This window comes from Ambystoma mexicanum, chromosome 4q (assembly GCF_040938575.1).
Source record: "Ambystoma mexicanum isolate Mex_15411 chromosome 4q, UKY_AmexF1_1, whole genome shotgun sequence".
In the NCBI taxonomy this organism is placed as follows: Eukaryota; Metazoa; Chordata; class Amphibia; order Caudata; family Ambystomatidae; genus Ambystoma; species Ambystoma mexicanum.
Window position 1 is genome coordinate 1,137,261,905 of NC_090928.1, and position 22,594 is coordinate 1,137,284,498.

Below are 22,594 nucleotides of genomic sequence, written 5' to 3' on the forward strand. Positions count from 1 at the left end.
ATCACAGGGGTTCGCGTGAAGTTATTCACGCGATCGGGCCTGGGGGAGCGGGCTACGTGTATTTCAGGGGTTCGCGTGAAGTTTCTCACGCGATCGGGCCTGGGGGAGCGTGCTACGTGTATTTCAGGGGTTCGCGTGAAGTTTCACACGCGATCGGGCCTGGGGGAGCGGGCTACGTGTATTACAGGGGTTCGCGTGAAGTTCCTCACGCAATCGGGCCTGGGGGAGCGTGCTACGTGTATTTCAGGGGTTCGCGTGAAGTTTCACACGCGATCGGGCCTGGGGGAGCGGGCTACGTGTATTACAGGGGTTCGCGTGAAGTTCCTCACGCGATCGGGCCTGGGGGAGCGGGCTACGTGTATTTCAGGGGTGCGCGGGGAGTTCCACACGCGAATAGGCTGGGCGCGTGTATTTCAGGGGTGCGCGGGAAGTTCCACACGCGAATAGCCTGGGCGCGTGTATTTCAGGGGTGCGCGGGAAGTTCCACACGCGAATAGCCTGGGCGCGTGTATTTCAGGGGTGCGCGGGAAGTTCCACACGCGAATAGCCTGGACGTGTGTATTTCAGGGGTGCGCGGGGAGTTCCACACGCGAATAGCCTGGGCGCGTGTATTTCAGGGGTGCGCGGGAAGTTCCACACGCGAATAGCCTGGGCGCGTGTATTTCAGGGGTGCGCGGGAAGTTCCACACGCAAATAGCCTGGACGCGTGTATTTCAGGGGTGCGCGGGGAGTTCCACACGCGAATAGCCTGGGCGCGTGTATTTCAGGGGTGCGCGGGAAGTTCCACACGCGAATAGCCTGGGCGCGTGTATTTCGGGGGTGCGCGGGAAGTTCCACACGCGAATAGCCTGGGCGCGTGTATTTCGGGGGTGCGCGGGAAGTTCCACACGCGAATAGCCTGGGCGCGTGTATTTCGGGGGTGCGCGGGAAGTTCCACACGCGAATAGCCTGGGCGCGTGTATTTCGGGGGTGCGCGGGAAGTTCCACACGCGAATAGCCTGGGCGCGTGTATTTCGGGGGTGCGCGGGAAGTTTTACACGCGAATAGCCTGGGCGCGTGTATTTCAGGGGTGCGCGGGAAGTTTTACACGCTATTTCTGCACGGTACGTGTATTTCAGGGGTGCCGGGGAGTCCCACATGTGATTTGACAGTGTGGGTCCTCCCAGGTGTACCCTGTACACCCTCCATGGCCCCTGCAGGCAGCCCACACCACAGGGGACTACCCTGCATCCCTGGTCATGTCCCGCAGGCAGCCCACCCAACATGGGCATGCCCCCCAGCAAAGACACATGTCTCCTTGAACTAATGAACACCAACTCATGTCCCCTTGCACCCCCACCCCCCAGCACTGTGGGGCACCTGCCAGCAGGCCCCCACCCATGTCCAACTCATGTCCCCCACCACCCCCACCCCCCAGCACTGTGGGGCACCTGCCAGCAGGCCCCCACCCATGTCCAACTCATGTCTCCCACCACCCCCACCCCCCAGCCACCAGGGTCACCCTCCACCAGGCCCCCACCCATGTCTCCCACCACCCCCACCCCCCAGCCACCAGGGTCACCCTCCACCAGGCCCCCACTCATGTCACCCACCACCCCCACCCCCCAGCCACCAGGGTCACCCTCCACCAGGCCCCCACTCATGTCTCCCACCACCCCCACACCCCAGCAGTGCAGGGGCACCCTCCACCAGGCCCCCACTCATGTCTCCCACCACCCCCACACCCCAGCAGTGCAGGGGCAGCCTCCACCAGGCCCCCACTCATGTCACCCACCACCCCCACCCCCCAGCCACCAGGGGCACCCTCCACCAGGCCCCCACTCATGTCTCCCACCACCCCCACACCCCAGCAGTGCAGGGGCAGCCTCCACCAGGCCCCCACTCATGTCTCCCACCACCCCCACACCCCAGCAGTGCAGGATCACCCTCCACCAGGCCCCCACTCATGTCTCCCACCACCCCCACACCCCAGCAGTGCAGGGGCAGCCTCCACCAGGCCCCCACTCATGTCTCCCACCACCCCCACACCCCAGCAGTGCAGGGGCAGCCTCCACCAGGCCCCCACTCATGTCACCCACCACCCCCACCCCCCAGCCACCAGGGGCACCCTCCACCAGGCCCCCACTCATGTCTCCCACCACCCCCACACCCCAGCAGTGCAGGGGCACCCTCCACCAGGCCCCCACTCATGTCTCCCACCACCCCCACCCCCCGGCCACCAGGGGCACCCTCCACCAGGCCCCCACTCATGTCTCCCACCACCCCCACACCCCAGCCACCAGGGGCACCCTCCACCAGGCCCCCACTCATGTCTCCCACCACCCCCACCCCCCAGCCACCAGGGGCACCCTCCACCAGGCCCCCACTCATGTCTCCCACCACCCCCACACCCCAGCCACCAGGGGCACCCTCCACCAGGCCCCCACTCATGTCTCCCACCACCCCCACACCCCAGCCACCAGGGGCACCCTCCACCACGCCCCCACTCATGTCTCCCACCACCCCCACACCCCAGCAGTGCAGGGGCAGCCTCCACCAGGCCCCCACTCATGTCACCCACCACCCCCACCCTCCAGCCACCAGGGGCACCCTCCACCAGGCCCCCACTCATGTCTCCCACCACCCCCACACCCCAGCCACCAGGGGCACCCTCCACCAGGCCCCCACTCATGTCTCCCACCACCCCCACACCCCAGCAGTGCAGGGGCAGCCTCCACCAGGCACCCACACATGTCCCCCTGCCCCCAGGTCCTGACGATACTCAATCATGGCAGTAATGGGCAGCATACCCAGCACAAACACCCAGGCAAGGATTGCATCCACCCACATAGTGAATGCAATTACATGATACAACCCCAATGGCAAGTCTGTAAATGAACACATGTCCGTCACACACACATACACAATGGGTGCAAGTCAATGTCAAAACCCATATCATGACATGTATGAAACCAATGAGAAAATACCACAAGTGAAAGTTAAAAAGAACATGTATTAAAGATGAAAAATAAGTAAAAAAATCAAACATACAACAATGGGGATAACAAAATAAATGGTCCATGTCCGAGAACAAATGTAAAAATAAAAAAAACAAAGTAATCCAAAAACAAATGTTGTCCAAAGCAAAATCATGTGGAAGTAAAATAATGAAAAACCATTTCCTCATGGTGAACACAATAATTAATAAAAAAAATGTTTCTTCAAAAAGCAAACTATATACACGAAAATTCCAGGGTCCATGAGCCCAACACCATAAATGAAACCTACTACTACCTAATGAAAATAATATATACAAGAAAGTGGCCATTGTCCGAGCGGTCCAAAAAAACAAAAATTAATAAAGGAAACCTAACACTAACTAACTAAATAACTATATACAAAGGCAGCGGGCAAGTCCTGCGGCTCACTCGGTGATGTTGCTGGCCAGGGCATCATCGAACTCCATGTCGATGTCCTGGAGGCGGGACTCTGTCCTGGCCCCGAGGTCTCGCAGGGATAACCCCATTTCCAGCTCAAACTCCCTGCGAGCTTCCTCGAGGCACTCAGCCCGCCTCAACGCCCGACGCATGGAGAACTCCGCCCTGACCATGGTGAGCCGCTCCTCTTCCGCCCGCTGCCGCTCCGCACCTATCCGCTGGACCAACTGCTCCCACACGGAAGACACCACCATCCCAGGGTTGCCCTGCCCTCCGGCCGATGCCTGCCCCTCTGATCTTGAAGGCCCCGAGCCATGATGCCTCCCACGTAGAGCCTGCTGCTGCCTCCGACGCCACTGCCTCTGCCAGCACGACGGCATCCAGGCTGATGGAAACCACCGACGCCGTCGTGCACGTGCCCTGCCTGATGATGCTGTCACATCTTCCACCTGCTGGGGTCCAGTTGCTGTGTTGTCCACCCCTGCTGGACCTCCGACTGCCAACTGTGGCAGGGATGGGATCCCCACCGAGCTGGCTGCATTGGTCGGGGCAGGTCCACAGGGGGCCCTGGTGGCATCTGGGCCGGAAGACGGCAAGGAGAACGACTGGTGTATAGCCTGCACAGAGGAGGAGAGGGCCGCCAGATTGGACAACACATGCAGGAAACCCCCGAACATGGCCGATCCCAATTGGGCCACGTCGGCACGGTGCACTTCGTGATGACGTGCGTCCTCCTCCCGGGAAGCACGCACGGCATCACGAATCACAGCCGTGCGCATCGCAACCCCAATCAGGACCTTCTCCACACGGCCAGGGGTTCCCACGTCCGCAGGTGGGGTGGAGTCAGGTGACATGGACATCCCCTCTACCTGCGGACGGGCCTGGGACGGGGCATCCCTGCTGGTGCATGGTGGTGCACTCACAGGGTCAGGGACAGCGACATGCACAGGTCCCTCCACGGTGACCTGTGCTGCCTCCTGCCCCTGGCCCTGGACTGCACCACTTGCACCAGCAGGGATGCCCCCACCAGGCCCCATGTGTGCCCCAGTGGCGGCCTCCTCCTCCTCTGTGCAAACCACCAACCTGGATGGCTCCTCACCGTCTCCCACCGTAGCAGGCCCCTGTGGGGGCTCACCCACCCCTTCCGCTGCAGCCGTGGGGGCATCCCCGCCGCCTTGCTCCACAGCACCGTCTCCGCCCTCTTCTTCACTAGCCGCTGCGTAGAGGGAGACAAAGAACACAAGCATCAGGGCACTGTACAATGGTCCCCTAGACAGGAAGCAATAGCAGATGAGCACCACTGTCAAAGTACACTTCCATCATGTCCCTCCACAACACATGGGTAAGTCCAGGCAAAACACACACAGTAACAGGCATGGTGCATGCCATGGACATTTCCAGGCATGTCCAATGGACTCTTGAAACATTCAATGATATGTAACTCACATGCATCATGGCTCATGCCTATCACATGCACACACTTCACCTCAGTCACATCCATCTGGCCCCAAACACACCAAACACAGCGGATACAAGGGTAATTTGGCTGCTTCACTGAATCTGTGCATTGTCACACACATGTGTCATGCATCCATGGCATGCACAAGTCACAGACACGCAGGTCAGGCACACAGACATGGCTACCATATATGTACCTGGCATCAGCACCCATCCCTCACCCCCACCCATGTCCAGGTACAGAGACTGGCATGCTCTCATGTTCAAAATCTGCATAGGGCTCCCCATGCGGCATTTGAACACATGCAACAACCATGTGGGTCACACATCACTGGTCGCACATGCATTACCATGATGTCCCTGCACACATACACGCATATATGGCCTATGGCACACATACAGGCAAGTATCATAGAACCAGCACACCGCAACATGCCCTGTCTCACACAGTAATGCTTGGACACTTACCGCTCAACTCCAGACGGGCCTCCCTCTCAAGGATCTGGGCGTGGAGCGCTGGGCGTACGCGTTCCAGGACCCTCATCTGGATGGAACTCATGCGGCCCCGGCCCCCCTCCACAAGGCGCCGGCCCTTCACAAGGGTCCTGGACCTCAAGTCCTCCCAGCGCTTCTTGATCTTCAGGACGTTGCGGGTTGCCACCCCCTCCGCGTTGATGGCAACCACACAGTCGGGCCAGATCCTCTCCCGTCCTTCCTTGCTGGCGCGGGACGATCCAAAGAGGGCATCATACTGCCCCAGGACATGCTCCACCAGGACACCAACTTCGTTGTCAGTGAAGCTGGTGCCCCTCTGCCCCTCTGGCCTGGGGTTGCCACTGGTGCCAGATGTGGAAGTGCCCGACATGGCAACCCCAGAGGCAGGTGTGGGTGGGCAACTGGGTCCTGGGGCCGGACTGTGTAGCCGTGTCTGGGGCATCAGCCAGTGCCGGACGAGCACTCTTCCTCTTCCGCTTGGAAGGTGGTGGTGATCCTGAGTGTCCTGCGCCCATCTGGACACTAGGGGCAGGAGCCCTGGTGGACTCTGTATCAGGAGTGTGGGATTGCACACTCAGCATGGGAGTTGGTGCAGGCATTGGCTCTAGTGTGATGGTGTTAGGGGGAATGTCAGCAGCATGGACTAGGACCGACACTGTCCTGGCTGGGTGTGTGAGGGCTGGGGTGGATGGAGCCGCAGCTGCCCCTGCAGCCTCTCCGCCCTGCCTCCTTGGTGCAGCAGATGACCTTGCTGGCCCAGATGCACGTGGCATGGTGACATCAACGTGCACCAGCGCACGTGTCATAGGCCTGCTGACCTGGAAGTCAGCCATGGAGTCAGCCAGATCTGGTGCCACAATGGGCTGGTCCAACAAGGGCTGAGCATGGATGGTGTCAGCCACATCAGCCTCAACGGGAGGGGGGGGGATTATGGGTGCCCCTGACTGGTCCTCCACACATGGGGGGACAGGGTCACCCTGCAAGTAACGACCACGTCCCCTACCGGATCCACCACGGCCACCACTTGTGGCTCTTCCACCTTTGCCACCCTTACGGAATCCTCGCCTCCCAGCCATGGCACTGATGTAAATGTGCGTATGGGAGTGGCTGGAAACTATTGTCCTGGGCAATAGGGGGTCAAAGGGGTTGGGTACCAGATGGTAATTGTACCCTAGTGCTCTTGCAAGGCTGATTGTAACCCCTGGGGAAAGATGACGGGTCACGCTACGCACAGGAGCCCCAAAAAAGGGAGATGACGTGCACGCAACCCCTCCTAGACCACGTGTGCAGAAAGTAAAACCTGCACTACGCTGTGGCACCCAGTAACACAAGAATGAACGTATGCGTGTCACACGCAGCCTAGAATGACCTCTGAAGGGGTAGGCTACACACGGGCAAGCACAGATGTTAGATACGTGCGTGACTCACCGTCTGCCTGGTAAACGAGCGTGTAAAAGGAGCACGTTTGGTTGGCAACACCCCCGCCAAAAGAAGATTTGTACGCTGTCTGAGGAGACAGGACAACAGTAGAAGGGAACACTGTTTGAGGGAACAGGCCCAGGTAAACCAGTAAAAGCGAAAAAAGAGAAAAAGCTGTCAGAGGTAACAGGGAATACGAACTTGAAACGCTGTGAAGTAAATCGCGTGTGAAACGACAAGAAGTACAGAATTCACCCACTCGCTCTCCACGAAAAGCACGTACAAGGAAAACGTGTTCTACACATACCTTTTATACAGGGCCACACGTCCAGCGTCACTTACGCGGCGTGTACGCGCTAGGGCCATTTCCACCAATTACACGCTTTGTCACTTCTGCGTGTAGGGACATTTCCACCAATTACACGCTTTGTCACTTCTGCGTGTAGGGCCATTTCCACCAATCACACGCGATGAGACTCTGACGTGCAGTCTTTCCACGTGTGCTCTGTCATCACGTGCTGTGTGGGAAACACCCGTGCGGGTCACGTCACAGACGCGCTTACGCGCTGAGGGCCTTTGGTCCAATAGAATCGCGTATGCGTGCTGACGCGCTTACGCGCTAAGGGCCTTTCCTCGATTTTCACGCTGACGTGCAGGATTTTCACGTGCCAAATCACTCCGTACCAAGCTGGCCACGCGTAAGCACACGGAAGACCACACTCCTGCCCAGAAGGCCGAACTACTGTCCCCCAGAGCTCCGAGCACGCTCCCACCTACCATCTGCTGCTGCCTGACTGCCTGCTGCCCACGTGCACTGCCATTTGCTGCCTGCACATCAGCCAGGGGTGCTGTTGCTGTGACCACCCCTGCTGGAACCGAAGACTCCCGACTGGGATTCCATCGCTCCACAGCCCAGCCCCAGGACCCAGTTGCCCACCCACTCCTGCCTCTGGGGTTGTCATGTCGGGGCAAACACCATCTGGGACCACTGAAAACCCCCGGCCAGAGAGGCAGAGGGGCACCAGCTTCAGTGCCACCGAAGTTGGTGTCCTGGTGGAGCAAGTCCTGGGGCAATATGATGCCCTCTTCGGAAGTTCCCGCGCCGACAAGGAAGGACGGACTCGGATCTGGACTGACATCGTGACTGCCATCAACGCGGAGGGGGTGGCAGTCCGGGACTTACAACATGTCAGGAAGCGCTGGGAGGACTTCAGGTCCAGGACCCTGAACAAGGCCCGGCGCCTCTTGAAGGCAGCGGATGCCAAGGGGCGCCGGGGCCACTTGTCGGAAGAACAGATGGGGGTCCTGGAACGCATATCCCCCGCGCTCCACGTCCAGGTCCTGGAGAAGCAGACCCGTCTGGAGTCGAGCGGTGAGTGTACATGCATCCTGATTGTGAGCAGTGCGTGTGGTGATCGGTATTGTGCAGGTTGCACATCTGTTTGTATGGGGTCGCGTATGGGTGGGGGTGTACATGGCCGTGGGGCTGACACATGCGAGGGCTGTAATGTGTGAGACATGGATGGTGCTTGTGTGTGTAGGCTTGCATGGCAAATGCAGTTGTGCGTGCACACATGTTTGTATGTATGTGTATGTAAGTAGACATGTCCGTGATGTCACGCATGTATGTTGTTTTGGGCTGCATGTATGAGCACTGTGTACATGTGCATGTGTGTGTATTTGACAAGGGTGCAACAGTGATGCAACATGGATGCATGTGACTGCGGTATGTGTAAGCCTAATTGGCAGATGTGACATGGATGCCCGTCTGAACAGTGCCACACTTGGCAGAGGTGTACACATGCATGCAAGTGTGGTGGTGTGTGTACATGTGTGGTGCACTTCCTGTGTTGCATGTGATGTCTGGGTCACCTTTGGCTGCTCATGCTGTTGTATGTGTATGGATGGTGGTGGCAGTTGCGATATGGCTGTGGTATGGCTCATGTGTGCGAGTTGCAATGACATGTGTGTTGGGGATTGTGATGACATGTCTGAGGTTTGCCAATGCCACTCATGTGCAACTGTCATGTGTGTATGTGTCCATTGTACAGTGCCCTGATGCCTGTGTTTTGTTTCTCCCTGTCTGCAGCGTCAACTGATGAAGAGGGCGGAGAAGGTGCTGTGGAGCACAGCGGCGGGGATCCGACCGCCAGCCGGAGACGCAAGGCCCGGCTCCCCTCCCGTGTTGTCATCTCGTCGGGGAGTGAGGAGTCCGGTGCCGCGTCCCAGGCCGCAGCTGCCGGGGGGAGGTCCAAGAGGCGGAGGTTGGAGTTGGACTCCTCGGCAGCAGAAGGGGCAGCTGGGACCCCACAGGGCCCAACAGGGGAAGATGGCACGGAGTCATCCAGGTTGGTGGGGGGTCTGGTGGAGGAGGAGGCCGTGCAAGCACCAGAGACGGGGTCTGGAGGTGGGGATCCCACTGGTGCTAGTGGTGCAGTCCAGGACCAGGGACAGGAGGCAGCACAGGCCGCCGCGGAGGTGCCTGTGTGCAATCCTGTCCCCGATCCTGTCCCTGCATCATCTTGCACCAGCAGGGATGCCTACGTCCAGACCCGTTTCCAGGCAGGGGATGAGCTGACGTCAACTGGCCTTCCTCTGCCTGCGGACGTGGCTATCCAGGTCCGGGTTGAGCCTGTCCTGGCTGGTGTGGCGTTGCGTCAACGGGCCATGCGAGGTGACCTGCAGTCTTTTCATGGAGAGACTGCACGTCATCTCGAATGGCTCGTTGACCACGTCAGCCTGCTGGGACAGGTCACCCAGACCGGATTCCTCCGTCTGATGGGGCTTGTTCCGACCCTCTCCTCAACTGGACCCCCTACGCGCCAGTCGTCCTCTGTGCCATCTTCCCACCCATCAGTCACCTGGGTGCCCTGTGGAGCTGCCTCTGACAGTGCGGCCAGGCTGGTGGAGGAGGCATCCCTGCCACAGTCGGGAGTCGGACGTCCAGCAGGGGTGGCCACCTCAACAACTGCACCCCAGCCGGCGGAGGATGTGCAGGCAGCAGGAGGCAGTGCACGGGCAGAGGCAGAGCAGCAGCAGCAACATGGTGGGAGCCATGAAGGCTCGGGGCCTTCGACATCGGAGGGGCAGCCATCGGCCGGAGGGCAGGAGGACCCAGGACAGAGAGTGTCTTCCGTGTGGCAGCGGTTGGGCCACGCCATAGGTGCGGAGCGGCGGCGGGCGGAAGAGGCGCGGCTCACAATGGTCAGGGCGGAGAACTCCATGCGGAGGGCCCTGAGGCGGGCCGAGTGCCTCGAGGCAATCCGCAGGGGGTTGGAGGAGGACACGGCGTCGTCCCTGCGGACCCTCGGGGCCATGGAACTGGACCGCCTCCGGGACATCGAACAGGAGTTCGATGATGCCCTGGCCCGGAACACCACGGAGTGAGCCGCTGGACTTGCCCGCCGACTTTGTATATAGTTCTTTAGTTTTAGGTTTCCTTTGTTTTTTCTTATGATTTGGAGTCGACGGACACTGCTCCACTTTTTGTATATAGTTGATATTTAGGTAGGTTTTTTAGGAGGTTTCCTTAGTTCAGTTGTGATGATGGACCCTTGTTATTTTTGTACATAGTTCTTTGTTGCATGGAGCGTTTTTACATTTCACTTTGGACAAAAGTTTTTGGATTTGATTTTCTACTTTTGTGTTTTTATGCGGACATGCAGCTTATTTTTTCACATTTACATTGTAGTTAGTTTTCTTTCTTTAGCATTCGTATTTTTGTCCAATACATTTTTTTTTCCATTGTTCACTGTGTGGTTTCATCTCATTGGTTTCATGCATGTCATGTTGTGTGTTTTCCCATTCAATTGGAAAATATGTGTGTGACGGACATGGGTTCATTTGCTTCATGAACATTGGGGGTGTAACATGTGTTTTCATTTCCATGTGGGTGAATGGGTTACTTGGTAGGGCTTTTTGCCTGTGGAGGCTGACCATTACGCACATGATTGGGGATTGTGAGGACCTGGTGGGGGCTGCACATGGTGGCAGGGGGGTGGGGGTGGTGGGAGACATGAGTGGGGGCCTGGTGGAGGCTGCCCCTGCACTGCTGGGGGGTGGGGGTGGTGGGAGACATGGGTGGGTGCCTGCTGGCAGGTGCCCCACAGTGCTGGGGGGTGGGGGTGGTGGGGGACATGAGTTGGACATGGGCGAGGGCCTGCTGGCAGGTGCCCCACAGTGCTGGGGGGTGGGGGTGGTGGGGGACATGAGTTGGACATGGGCGGGGGCCTGCTGGCAGGTGCCCCACAGTGCTGGGGGGTGGGGGTGGTGGGGGACATGAGTTGGACATGGACGGGGGCCTGCTGGCAGGTGCCCCACAGTGCTGGGGGGTGGGGGTGGTGGGGGACATGAGTTGGACATGGGCGGGGGCCTGCTGGCATGTGCCCAACAGTGCTGGGGGGGGTGGGGGTGGTGGCGGACATGAGTTGGACATGGGCAAGGGCCTGCTGGCAGGTGCCCCACAGTGCTGGGGGGTGGGGGTGGTGGGGGACATGAGTTGGACATGGGCGAGGGCCTGCTGGCAGGTGCCCAACAGTGCTGGGGGGTGGGGGTGGTGGGGGACATGAGTTGGACATGGGCGGGGGCCTGCTGGCAGGTGCCGCACAGTGCTGGGGGGTGGGGGTGGTGGGGGACATGAGTTGGACATGGGCGGGGGCTTGCTGGCAGGTGCCCCACAGTGCTGGGGGGTGGGGGTGGTGGGGGACATGAGTTGGACATGGGCGGGGGCCTGCTGGCAGGTGCCCCACAGTGCTGGGGGGTGGGGGTGGTGGGGGACATGAGTTGGACATGGGTGGGGGCCTGCTGGCAGGTGCCCCACAGTGCTGGGGGGTGGGGGTGGTGGGGGACATGAGTTGGACATGGGCGAGGGCCTGCTGGCAGGTGCCCCACAGTGCTGGGGGGTGGGGGTGGTGGGGGACATGAGTTGGACATGGGCGGGGGCCTGCTGGCAGGTGCCCCACAGTGCTGGGGGGTGGGGGTGGTGGGGGACATGAGTTGGACATGGGCGAGGGCCTGCTGGCAGGTGCCCCACAGTGCTGGGGGGTGGGGGTGGTGGGGGACATGAGTTGGACATGGGCGGGGGCCTGCTGGCAGGTGCCCCACAGTGCTGGGGGGTGGGGGTGGTGGGAGACATGAGTGGGGGCCTGGTGGAGGGTGCCCCTGCACTGCTGGGGGGTGGGGATGGTGGGAGACATGAGTGGGGGCCTGGTGGAGGGTGCCCCTGCACTGCTGGGGGGTGGGGGTGGTGGGAGACATGAGTGGGGGCCTGGTGGAGGCTGCCCCTGCACTGCTGGGGGGTGGGGGTGCAGGGGGACATGAGCAGGTGTGCAGGGTAGTCCCCTGTTTTGTGGGCTGCCTGCAGGGGCCGTCGAGGGTGTACAGGGAACACCTGTGAGGACCCACCCAGCCTAATCGCGTGTAAAACTTCCCGCGCACCCCTGAAATACCTGCGCCCAGGCTATTCGCGTGTGGAACTTCCTGCGCACCCCTGAAATACACGTACCCTGCTGAAATCGCGTGTAAAACTTCCCGCGCACCCCTGAAATACACGCGCCCAGGCTATTCGCGTGTGGAACTTCCTGCGCACCCCTGAAATACACGTAGCACGCTGGGAGACATGAGTGGGGGCCTGGTTGGGGGTGCCCCTGGATGGTGGGGGGTGGGGGTGGTGGGAGACATGAGTGGGGGCCTGGTGGAGGGTGCCCCTGGATGGTGGGGGGTGGGGGTGGTGGGAGACATGAGTGGGGGCCTGGTGGAGGGTGCCCCTGGATGGTGGGGGGTGGGGGTGGTGGGAGACATGAGTGGGGGCCTGGTGGAGGGTGCCCCTGCACTGCTGGGGGGTGGGGGTGGTGGGAGACATGAGTGGGGGCCTGGTGGAGGGTGCCCCTGCACTGCTGGGGGGTGGGGTGGTGGGAGACATGGGTGGGGGCCTGGTGGAGGCTGCCCCTGCACTGCTGGGGGGTGGGGGTGCAGGGGGACATGAGCAGGTGTGCAGGGTAGTCCCCTGTTTTGTGGGCTGCCTGCAGGGGCCGTCGAGGGTGTACAGGGAACACCTGTGAGGACCCACCCAGCCTAATCGCATGTGGAACTTCCCGCGCACCCCTGAAATACACGCGCCCAGGCTATTCGCGTGTGGAACTTCCCGCGCACCCCTGAAATACACGTACCCTGCTTAAATTGCGTGTAGAACTTCCCACGCACCCCTGAAATACACGCGCCCAGGCTATTCGCGTGTGGAACTTCCCGCGCACCCCTGAAATACACGTACCCTGGCTAATCGCGTGTATAACTTCACGCGTACCCCTGATATGCACGTTACCCGCTTTGCGTTCCTTGTTTGGCAGCCCTGTAAACTGGTCCAGGGTTAGCGCAGCCCTTTGCGATGATTTAGCGATTTTGATGGCTTTTCCTTGCGCGAGGGCGTTCTTGGGGGCGTTACTGGCGCTGCTGCAGGGTCGCTGCGATACTCTGCGCCACGGCTGGTTTAGGAGCCTAAAATCCATGAATACGCTGTGCGCGGAAATCGGTTTTAGCGCACGTGCCTGGCGCAGACAATCGCACGCGGACACTCTGCGCCAGCCGCTTGCGACACTTTTCTGCGAAATTCTATGAATTACCCTGTGTGTGTCCTATGAACATCTGGTGCTAGGCAATTCCATCACCATTCAGGAGAAGATTACATGCGAAACAGATTTTGTAGTTTATGTACTGGCATGTGCATGTAAGAAATGGTCCATCGGGAGTACTAAGTGTAAATTAAAAATTCTGATTCAATAGCATGTGAGGGCCATTCAACACCAAGATCCGAATTACCCCATGGCCAAACATTTTAGTGATTATCATGAGGCTAAGATGGACAGTTTTTACTTCTTTGGGATACACAAGATAGATATTGATCCCAGAGGAGGTAATAGAGAGAAGAAACTTCTGCAAAAAGAAACTTGTTGCATCCTAGATTTTGAAAGCAAAACACCCAGTGGGCACAATACAGATGAAGAACTATACTCGTTCCTGGGTTAATATTTGAATTGTTATGATGCAATGAGACCGATATAATTTTAGCCGGAGTACTGATGTGGACCATGATATGAAAGCAAACTTGCTCTCCCGAATAGATTGTATCAAGTATGAGAAGAAAGGATTTCCTGTGTTGTAATAAGTCCTTTTGCCCTTTTGGAGATCTTGTCTGTCGTGTTGGTCTTTTGTTTCCCACCTTCTCTCTTCTCCAATATCGGGTTAACAGTAGAGACTGTGTAATTTTAATTCACTTTTGGGATTTGATGGGTTTGGGTGATCCAACTCACAATGATATTTTTAGGGTTTTGATTGGATGCGACATGTGGCCGTTCATATTGAGATTTTAAACCTTCTTATGATTTTAATCTGTATATAGAGGTTGGTACCTGTCCTTGGTAGAACTATAGGCACTTGCACTTTCTGGAGGGAGAGACGAATAGCACTCATTTCAAAATTGCTGCTAGCACATTGCACTTTGGACCAACGTACGAGTAGCATGTTTATATATAAACCAAAGGCCATTCGGTGATGGTTTAGCTAAATAACCGCCAACTTTTAATATTAAGTATGGCAGGCTTTGTGAAGGACCATTTGGAATTAGCAAATATGTGCACTATGCACTTTATGGCCATGCTGCTGACATTATGCACTTTACAGCTATGCTGCGAGTAATCTGCAATACTTTTTTGGACTAAGTAATATGTGCACTATGCACCTTATGGTTACACTGATAGCACTATGCACTTTTTAGCTATGTTACGAGTAATATGAAATGTATTTAATTATTTATAATAGCATTGTATTCCTACCACCATTGGAATTACCAAAGAGTATCATCTGTACAGGGTTATGCAGCAGGTCATGTGATCCCCAACACATAATGAAGAGGCAACGACAAGCACTATGCTGGGACACACAGACCTTATGTAAATTATTGGTACCTTCACCAAATGAGTTTTACGACATGCCACCCAAAAGGAGGGCCGAGATATATATATAATACGGGCTAGTAGCCTGGGTTTGGCAAATCCATAAGATAGAACAGACCCATTCCAAAATGGCCGACACGGTTTTTCGACAGATAGATTGGGTAGTCTTCTCTCTGTGTCTGTCCACATGTCACATGGGGTATTTTAACCCTCTACAATGTTTGGGTCATTAGTTGTGAACAAGCAGTCAGTGGACCGTGAAATGCGTAGACTCCATCTACTATGCGCCAGCTACCTTGGGAGGGCCACAATGTAAGTGGCTTGTGAAAACTTTTTCTGGCCACGAGGATGTGCAATGATTTTATGGATTCTTTTTTGATACTTAAATAAAGTGGAACAATTTCAATTTTGCATTTTGGTTTCCTGATTCTGTAAATTCTTTTGGGACCAAGGAGTGCTCCTCCACCAACTGCAGGAACGACAGCTGAAGCAAGATATATATATATATATATATATATATATATATATATATATATATATATATATATATATATATATATATGTATATATATATATATATATATATATATATATATATATATATATATATGAATATGTTGTTGATTTATTTGTATGTCTTTTGTTGGTCACAAAACAAAAAATAAAAAATGGAGAGGGTCATTCGGAGTTGGGTGGTAACAATGAAAGCAGTGGTATTTGGCAAATTCGGGGTTTAATCAAATACCTGCAGGGGTATTCCTTGGGAATACTGGTGACAGTATTTTCAGTATTTTCAGTGGAATATTTGCTTAAACCCCTACCTATTTTGACCACCACCTAAGTGGTGAAGGTACAGTTTTCAAATTGGCCCCAATTTATTCCATATTTTTTTATCGTACAGAAGTGAAGTGCGGGTGCTTGCCTTGAATCCAGCGAAAAAGGTTTTAACAAATGGCCCTCGTAAGGGGATGAAAAGGTTGACGTCTCTGTGCCTTCTTCCCAATTTACCCATATGACACCTAAAAGGGTCGGACTTTACCATTATGTGCAATAAGAATGTGCAGTGGTGGTATGAGCCATTACTGTAGATAATCTTCTTCCGCCGTCATATTGAAGGTGGAAATGGCTGGAAGAAATGTTCTAGAAATACCTTTCTACATTACCATCAGCAGAGGTGTCATTTCTAACATACTTCTCAAGGTAGTCCACAAATACCACCTCTGCCGGTGGCAAGCCCTGAATTGGACATATTTTCAGAAATACCACTGGTGGAGAATGTAACTTTCTCCAGCTGTATTTCATAAAATAATCTGCCCAACTCTGATTGACCCTCTTAGTTTGTAGTCTATTACAAATTTATATCTGAATGTTACATCTTACTGTGCACTTGTTGAACTGTAGCCAATAGTGAGTACCACAGACAATCCAAACTGCTATTTCTATTAACATCCATGGGTGCTATTCAGGGATCTATTAAGCTCACTATGTCACAAACTCACCAGTGATGAAGAAATTCATCAGCGCGTAGGGGAAGTATTCTTACCGAATGAAACTGAGGGTGGATACAGTGCCCTGTGCCTACGTCCTGGGTCTTCTCCCTCTCACTCACTCAGCGCAGACCTCTGAAACATTGCTGAAATCAAGACGAGTGTCTCCTCCCATGTACACGCTTTGAAGCACTTGGTCCCTTTGCGACATGCTAGATTTAGAACAATTGTATCTTTTTATTTGATTTATTTTTACATAATGTAGCTCTGCCCCAGGGAGAAAATGCCCAGCCAGCTAGCATGGCAACTGCCCACTTGCCCACCTTCCCAGCCCTCCCCTGACTCTAAGCTAGCCCTGGCTGTTGGGACATTGACATCAATCCAGCTATGCTAGGCCCTCATCTTTAGCCCTGTCACACTCTCCCCTACACCAGTGGCTAACCAGACCCAAAGTGCTGTAGTCTATCAGATGTGGGGCTCTTCCCTATGTTTACATACTCTGAGTATTTCAGCCTACCCCACAGAAAGCAGATCTGTACCCATCAATACGACTGGCTTCTCCTCTGCCTTGCCGGCTCTTCCTACTAAACGTGCCTATTCCTCCTCTTTCCGTACAGAGCCACCCACAGCAAGGCCAACAGAAATGTCAGAAGGGCACTTTATAAAACCACTTGACATCATATAACCAATCAATCAATATTTGTTTATTTCGGATGAAATCCTTAAAGGATACACAAAAATACCATGTATATAATCCATACATCACATAATGCATAAAACTAGATGACATATGATTCATTGTATGTTAGTAAAAAAACTCATATTATGAAAACCATAGAAACTCATTTTATACAGAAATCAGGGCTGTTCTTGGCAATGCATATCAATCATTCATTTTAAGTTATTGAATTGCCTACGCCAGGCATGTAAAAGATAGTTGCGACTGCACATGTGCAGTCTATTGATGCTTATGGCCTGCATTCCAACAGGGCCGATGATAGGTAGTAAAGCCTCAACCTTAAGGGTTTCTTGCATATATCAGTTAATGCTGGGCGTAGAAATGAAACATGTTGAAGTGCTTCGGAACACATCATACATGCCGGGCATAATTCTAAAGTTGCTGAATTCCATTTTTTCATAAGACTTGTCACCTTCAAGATACCTAGAAGCATTCTTGGGTTAAAATGTGATACAAGATCCAGGTATTGTCCATAATCAAAATAATTATTTTAAAGACAAATAGTTCAAGAAAAGGGGAGCTATTCAGACAACCGTTCAGGGTTTTCTCCTGTCATTAATGACCTATATGTCTTATTGGCGTTCTTAGGGTTCTCCCACTGGCCAATGTCTTGCAAGATTGTCTTGACGTGTGTAAACCAGAAGAGTTGTAAAGCTCCTCTTTGGTTAAGTACGTCAATCATAGCTTCTCTGTGTGCAAGCAATTTCGGAGAGGTGTGTAGTTTGATTTTGTACAATACTAGTCTTAGGGAGATGAATGCTTCGAAAGGGAACCATCCTAATTCCAAATTTACTGCTATGGTTGGTATAGACAGCGTGGGTTGCGGGTCAAAGGTTCGAATCAAAAGGATCTGAATACAATAGGGTCGAATCAAAAGGACCGAAAAACAAACTTTTTTTGGGGGGGTTCCCCCCCAAATCCCTGTTTTTGCTGTAAAAAATCACTTTTTTTTCCTATACGTAAACCCAAAAAAAAATGCATTTAAAAAAAATATTCAACCCTTTTCTTTTAGGTCCTATTGACTCGACCCTATTCCATTCGATCCTTTTGCATTCGAACCTTTGACCGGACACCGACAGTGGGAGCCCAAACAAGAGTTTAAACAATATATTTTCCATCCGTGCTAATGCTCTACAATACAAAGGGCCCAAAATTCCTGTACCATAAAAGGACGCTTGCTTTCTTTTTACTTTAAAAACCTTTAATGACGGCTTGACCAGCCTTTCCCCCTTATCTCATACAAACCTCAGAACAGATCCAGAATTCCTCGCCAACGTTATAGGTGACTTTTTACATTGATCTTGCCAATTTCCCCCTTTATTAAAATAACACCTAGATGAGCACAAAAATAAACTTCTTCATTTGAGTGTTCATTAATGTATACGTTCGAACTCTAAGGCCCTGATTCATGGAAATATTTGCGTGGAAAATTGGGGTTTGCGTGCCAATCTGCACGCAAATTCCTGTTGAGCGATTCATGGAAACAAATGCGCAGGACTTTTCCAGGACTTGTGTGGATTCTGTGTAGGCCCGGCATGTCTCTGCGAGTGGACGAGCGCCTTGTTTGTTTGTTTGTTTGTTTATTTGTTTGGCAATGCGCACCAAGCCCTTGGGTAGACGGGCGCAACAGAAACAAGAAAATTTAAAGCTTAGCTACAGTGCAAAGGTAGCAATACATAGGACAGTGATTGCAATTAGAGCAAAATACAGGATACACGATACAGCAAGTACATAGCAATGGTCTTGGTAAGTCAAGGAAACATTAACATGAGTATCACTCTATGCACACATACATATACACATATGTATGTACAACCTTACATGTCTATGTCATCGTATATCCATGGTGCATACAAATATGACAAAGCAGATGACCATGCGTGCACGGATAACCGAAGTACAGTGTAGTTTGGCGGAAGCAAAGGTCGTGTAGGGGCCGGAGAGGTAGAAGTGCAAGTCGTCAGTTAGTTATCTTGTGTCTAAATTTAGGGTAGGGTTGTTCTAGTCTGAGGTCAACTGGTAATTTGTTCCAGCATTGTGCAGCTTTAACAGGGAAGCTGGTTCCTTGCGTGAGACTCCAAGCATAGTGTGGGTCAGGCATACCCAGAGACCCAAATAAGGGGTGGAACTTGCAGAATGAGGTAGAACACTCAGAAATGTGGGCTTGTTGAGGGTTGGTCCACGGCGAAGCAATCGCATGCCCATACCAACGCAAATACAACCATATTCATGGATTTGAACTTGGAACTTCGCACCGCGAAACATCACACGCAAACCTCAGAACCCATATACCACATGATAGTAGGCATGAAGTCCAAAGGTCCATAGGAAACAATGAGCGGGCAAAACGCTGATCATAATCGCGGGGGTGCACCCAAGTTACAAGCACTTCGTAACTTGTAAGGTACAAACCTCATATCTTATAAGTTACAACCACCTTGTAATTTATGAGTTATGATGTTCGTAAGTTACAAGTTACAAGGTGCTCCTAACTTGGAAGATAAGAGGTTCGTAACTTACAAGTTATGAGGTGTCCATAATTTAGAAGTTACGAGGTGCTCGTAACTTTCGGGGTGCAGCCAAGTTATGAGGTGCTCGCACACAGTTTCTCCGGGGTGCTGGATGCTCGGGCTAAGCTAGGCATAAAGGTTGTTGGGTGATTTGCTTGGGGGTGGGTCGTGGGCGTTCCGGCCGCGCCTTGTGCATAGGGTTGTATTGCGTGGGAAGTTCTGTGAATACACAGAACGCACAGATATTCTTATTTGAGCAGTGGCGCACAAAGTTGTTTTCGGCACGCAGGCTTTGCGAGGTAAATGCGCCTTTTTCCATGAATTGGGCCCTAAATCTGTCTCTTTTTCCCACAGCGGACCATAGACTTAGTTTTGGAATAATTAATTTCAAGACATTTGGTGCTGCAGGTGGAAGCGAAAGAAGCCACTGGGCCTCATTACGAGTCCCTCGGTAACCCTGGCGGTGCTACCGGCGGGTTGCCACCAGACTTGTAATAATTTACCGTGGACTGACTTCACCGTGCCACTGAGAACATTTCGTGTTGCCTGGGAAGAAAGGCGCTGGTAAAATGTGTGTCCCCACTCCCATAGAGTCCCATAGGACTCTATGGGAGGACTCTAGAGAGTTATAGGACTCTATGGGAGTGGGGACTCGGAAGCGCGGGCACTATTGCTAACGGGCCGGTATTTCGGTGAAGAGTCTGCCTACTGTGGCCTCTGCGCCAGCAGGGTCAGATCTGATGGGCGCAGCGGCCGCGGCAGGTAGACACGTAGTTTGCTGGTCCAGAAACAATGGTGCCGGTGAGTTTACCGGCACGCTTGTCACTTATGAATAATAGAATCCCAATTAAAGTCCCATTTAATCGCGGTGCATCAGCTTCTAGAGTTGAGATCTCTTCTGCAAGATAATTTATAAATAAATTAAATTAGACAGGTGCCAAAACATACCCATGATTTGCACCTTTTTTAATTGGAAAAATTGGAAAGGAAGAAGCTTGCTCGCTAGGAGTCTGCAACCTGCGGCTCTCCAGATGTTTAGAACTATGACTCCCATGACTCTTCACCATTGACTATCTTGGATAAGGCTGATGGGAGTTGTAGTCCAACAGTCTGGAGAGCCAATGGTTGCAGACCCCTAGACCATATCGGACAGATGCAATGTTATCAGTATATAACTCCATAATTACTCTGGGGAGATCAGATGGTACATTTGTACCCTTAAAAATGAAGATAATGCCTGGCGGGGACTGAGTCAAGGGAGTCATAAGATCTAAAAAACTAAAATAAAGGTTCGCCTTCCTTAATAGAACAAACATCTCAACTAACAAATATATGCTAAATGTCTGATCAACATTCCCAACTCCCTTCTGAAAAACAGCTTTATAATTATGAAGTTCTCTATCTTATTCAACAACACCTTCCCAATTAGTCTACCGGCTGTATCTGAGAGAGAAATTGTGCAGTAGTGTGCAGGGTTATCCTTCTCGCCCGTTTTACATACTCAAATGATCTCAGTGTTCCGCCATGAAGGTGGCACTCCATTAAAGGTAAAAATAGCACTATATGACTTAGTTAGATAGGAAGCCCAAATTATCTTCTCATTAAAAAAAAGTCTCTTGGAATACTTTGTGGTCCAGGGGCTTTGCCAGATTTCTGAGCATGTATTGCCATTTGAAGGCATGATGGACAATGTATGGTGTTTAAGCTTCGAGATTTCATCGAAGAAATGTCTCCATTTTCACAGGATACATTTCTAAAATACTCATATCAGACAGTCTCATGTATACCTGCCTCTTGTTCTAACACCTTCTCTTTGAGATGTTTGTTCGTCAATTCCCCCAAAGCCCTAGTATCAATGTTTGCAGAAGCCACCCTCTTTTAATTAATCATTATATTTGTATCTCATACCCTGACTCTCATTGGTATTCCTATTAATGAAGGTTTTTACTAAGGTAGGAAGCCTGTGTTCACTCTGCCTACAGTCTTGGTCATAGCAAGATTCCCAGTGGGTAATTTTTTGCATTACCTGTTCACATTATATTCCATTCCATTACTGAAAATAAAAAGAGTTATCTCTGTAATAATATTGCCATGTGAGGAGAGGATAACATTTTGTATTTCCTATGTCTATTCCCATTGTATCACGATATGCAAAGTATTGATTGAATATGGTACATACAAAGTGAAACACTTGACTGACAAATAAACATCTGATGCCAAGACATGGACACCATTGGGCAGAACACAGATTGGCCTTCCCCAGTGGACCCGAGTGGATCTCCCTGACCATAGATGCACGGGTTGGTATCCTGTGGAAAAGAAGCACCTCTACAGTGATGCGCTCCGATATCCATAAATAGCGATCACTGTGATTAAGTGGCCTGGGGGATACTACTGTCTTTACCAGATGTCGAATGCTCAGTTCAGTTGAAGTTTATTTTGGAATATAAAAGTTCTATAAAAACACATAATAACATAAAACATATTAGAGATAAAAAGCAATAAAACCTTAGTTATGACATTCCATAAAAATTGATAAACAATCATACAATTAGTGCAATACATTATTACAACACATAATATAAAAAATGGAAAGGGATGACCAGGCATTATAATGAATTCAATTCACATCTAGATATTGTTTCGTTATTCATAAGAGCTTGTCTAAGATATTTAAGTAGTGACCATACAACAGCTTTCATTTCTGTCCTTTGCTAAATAACAGATTGTAGGACGACATTGATAAAGGCCAGCATCTCGTAAGTTTAGGTTTAAGGTTCTAGCTCTAAGTTGCGAATGAGCTGGGCAAAAGAACACCAAATACAACAAGTCTTCACTGCTTTCAAAGCAGCATGGGCAATGTATTTCCTCTATTGTAACTTTTGAAGGGATGCAATTAAATCTAGCCCTGCTGATCAGCATTCTGTCATGTGCATGATTGGACCACGAAAAGTATTCCTGCCGTGTGATGGAAGCGCGCACCAGATACTTCCGGTTTGACAGTTTCCTAACATCGTTACATTCCATCTGTTCATGCACATAAAGACTAAGGCTTTTTTTTAAGACAAAGTGCTGTAGTGCGATCTAAAATATGGGGCTGGTTAAAATAACAAAACACGTATGT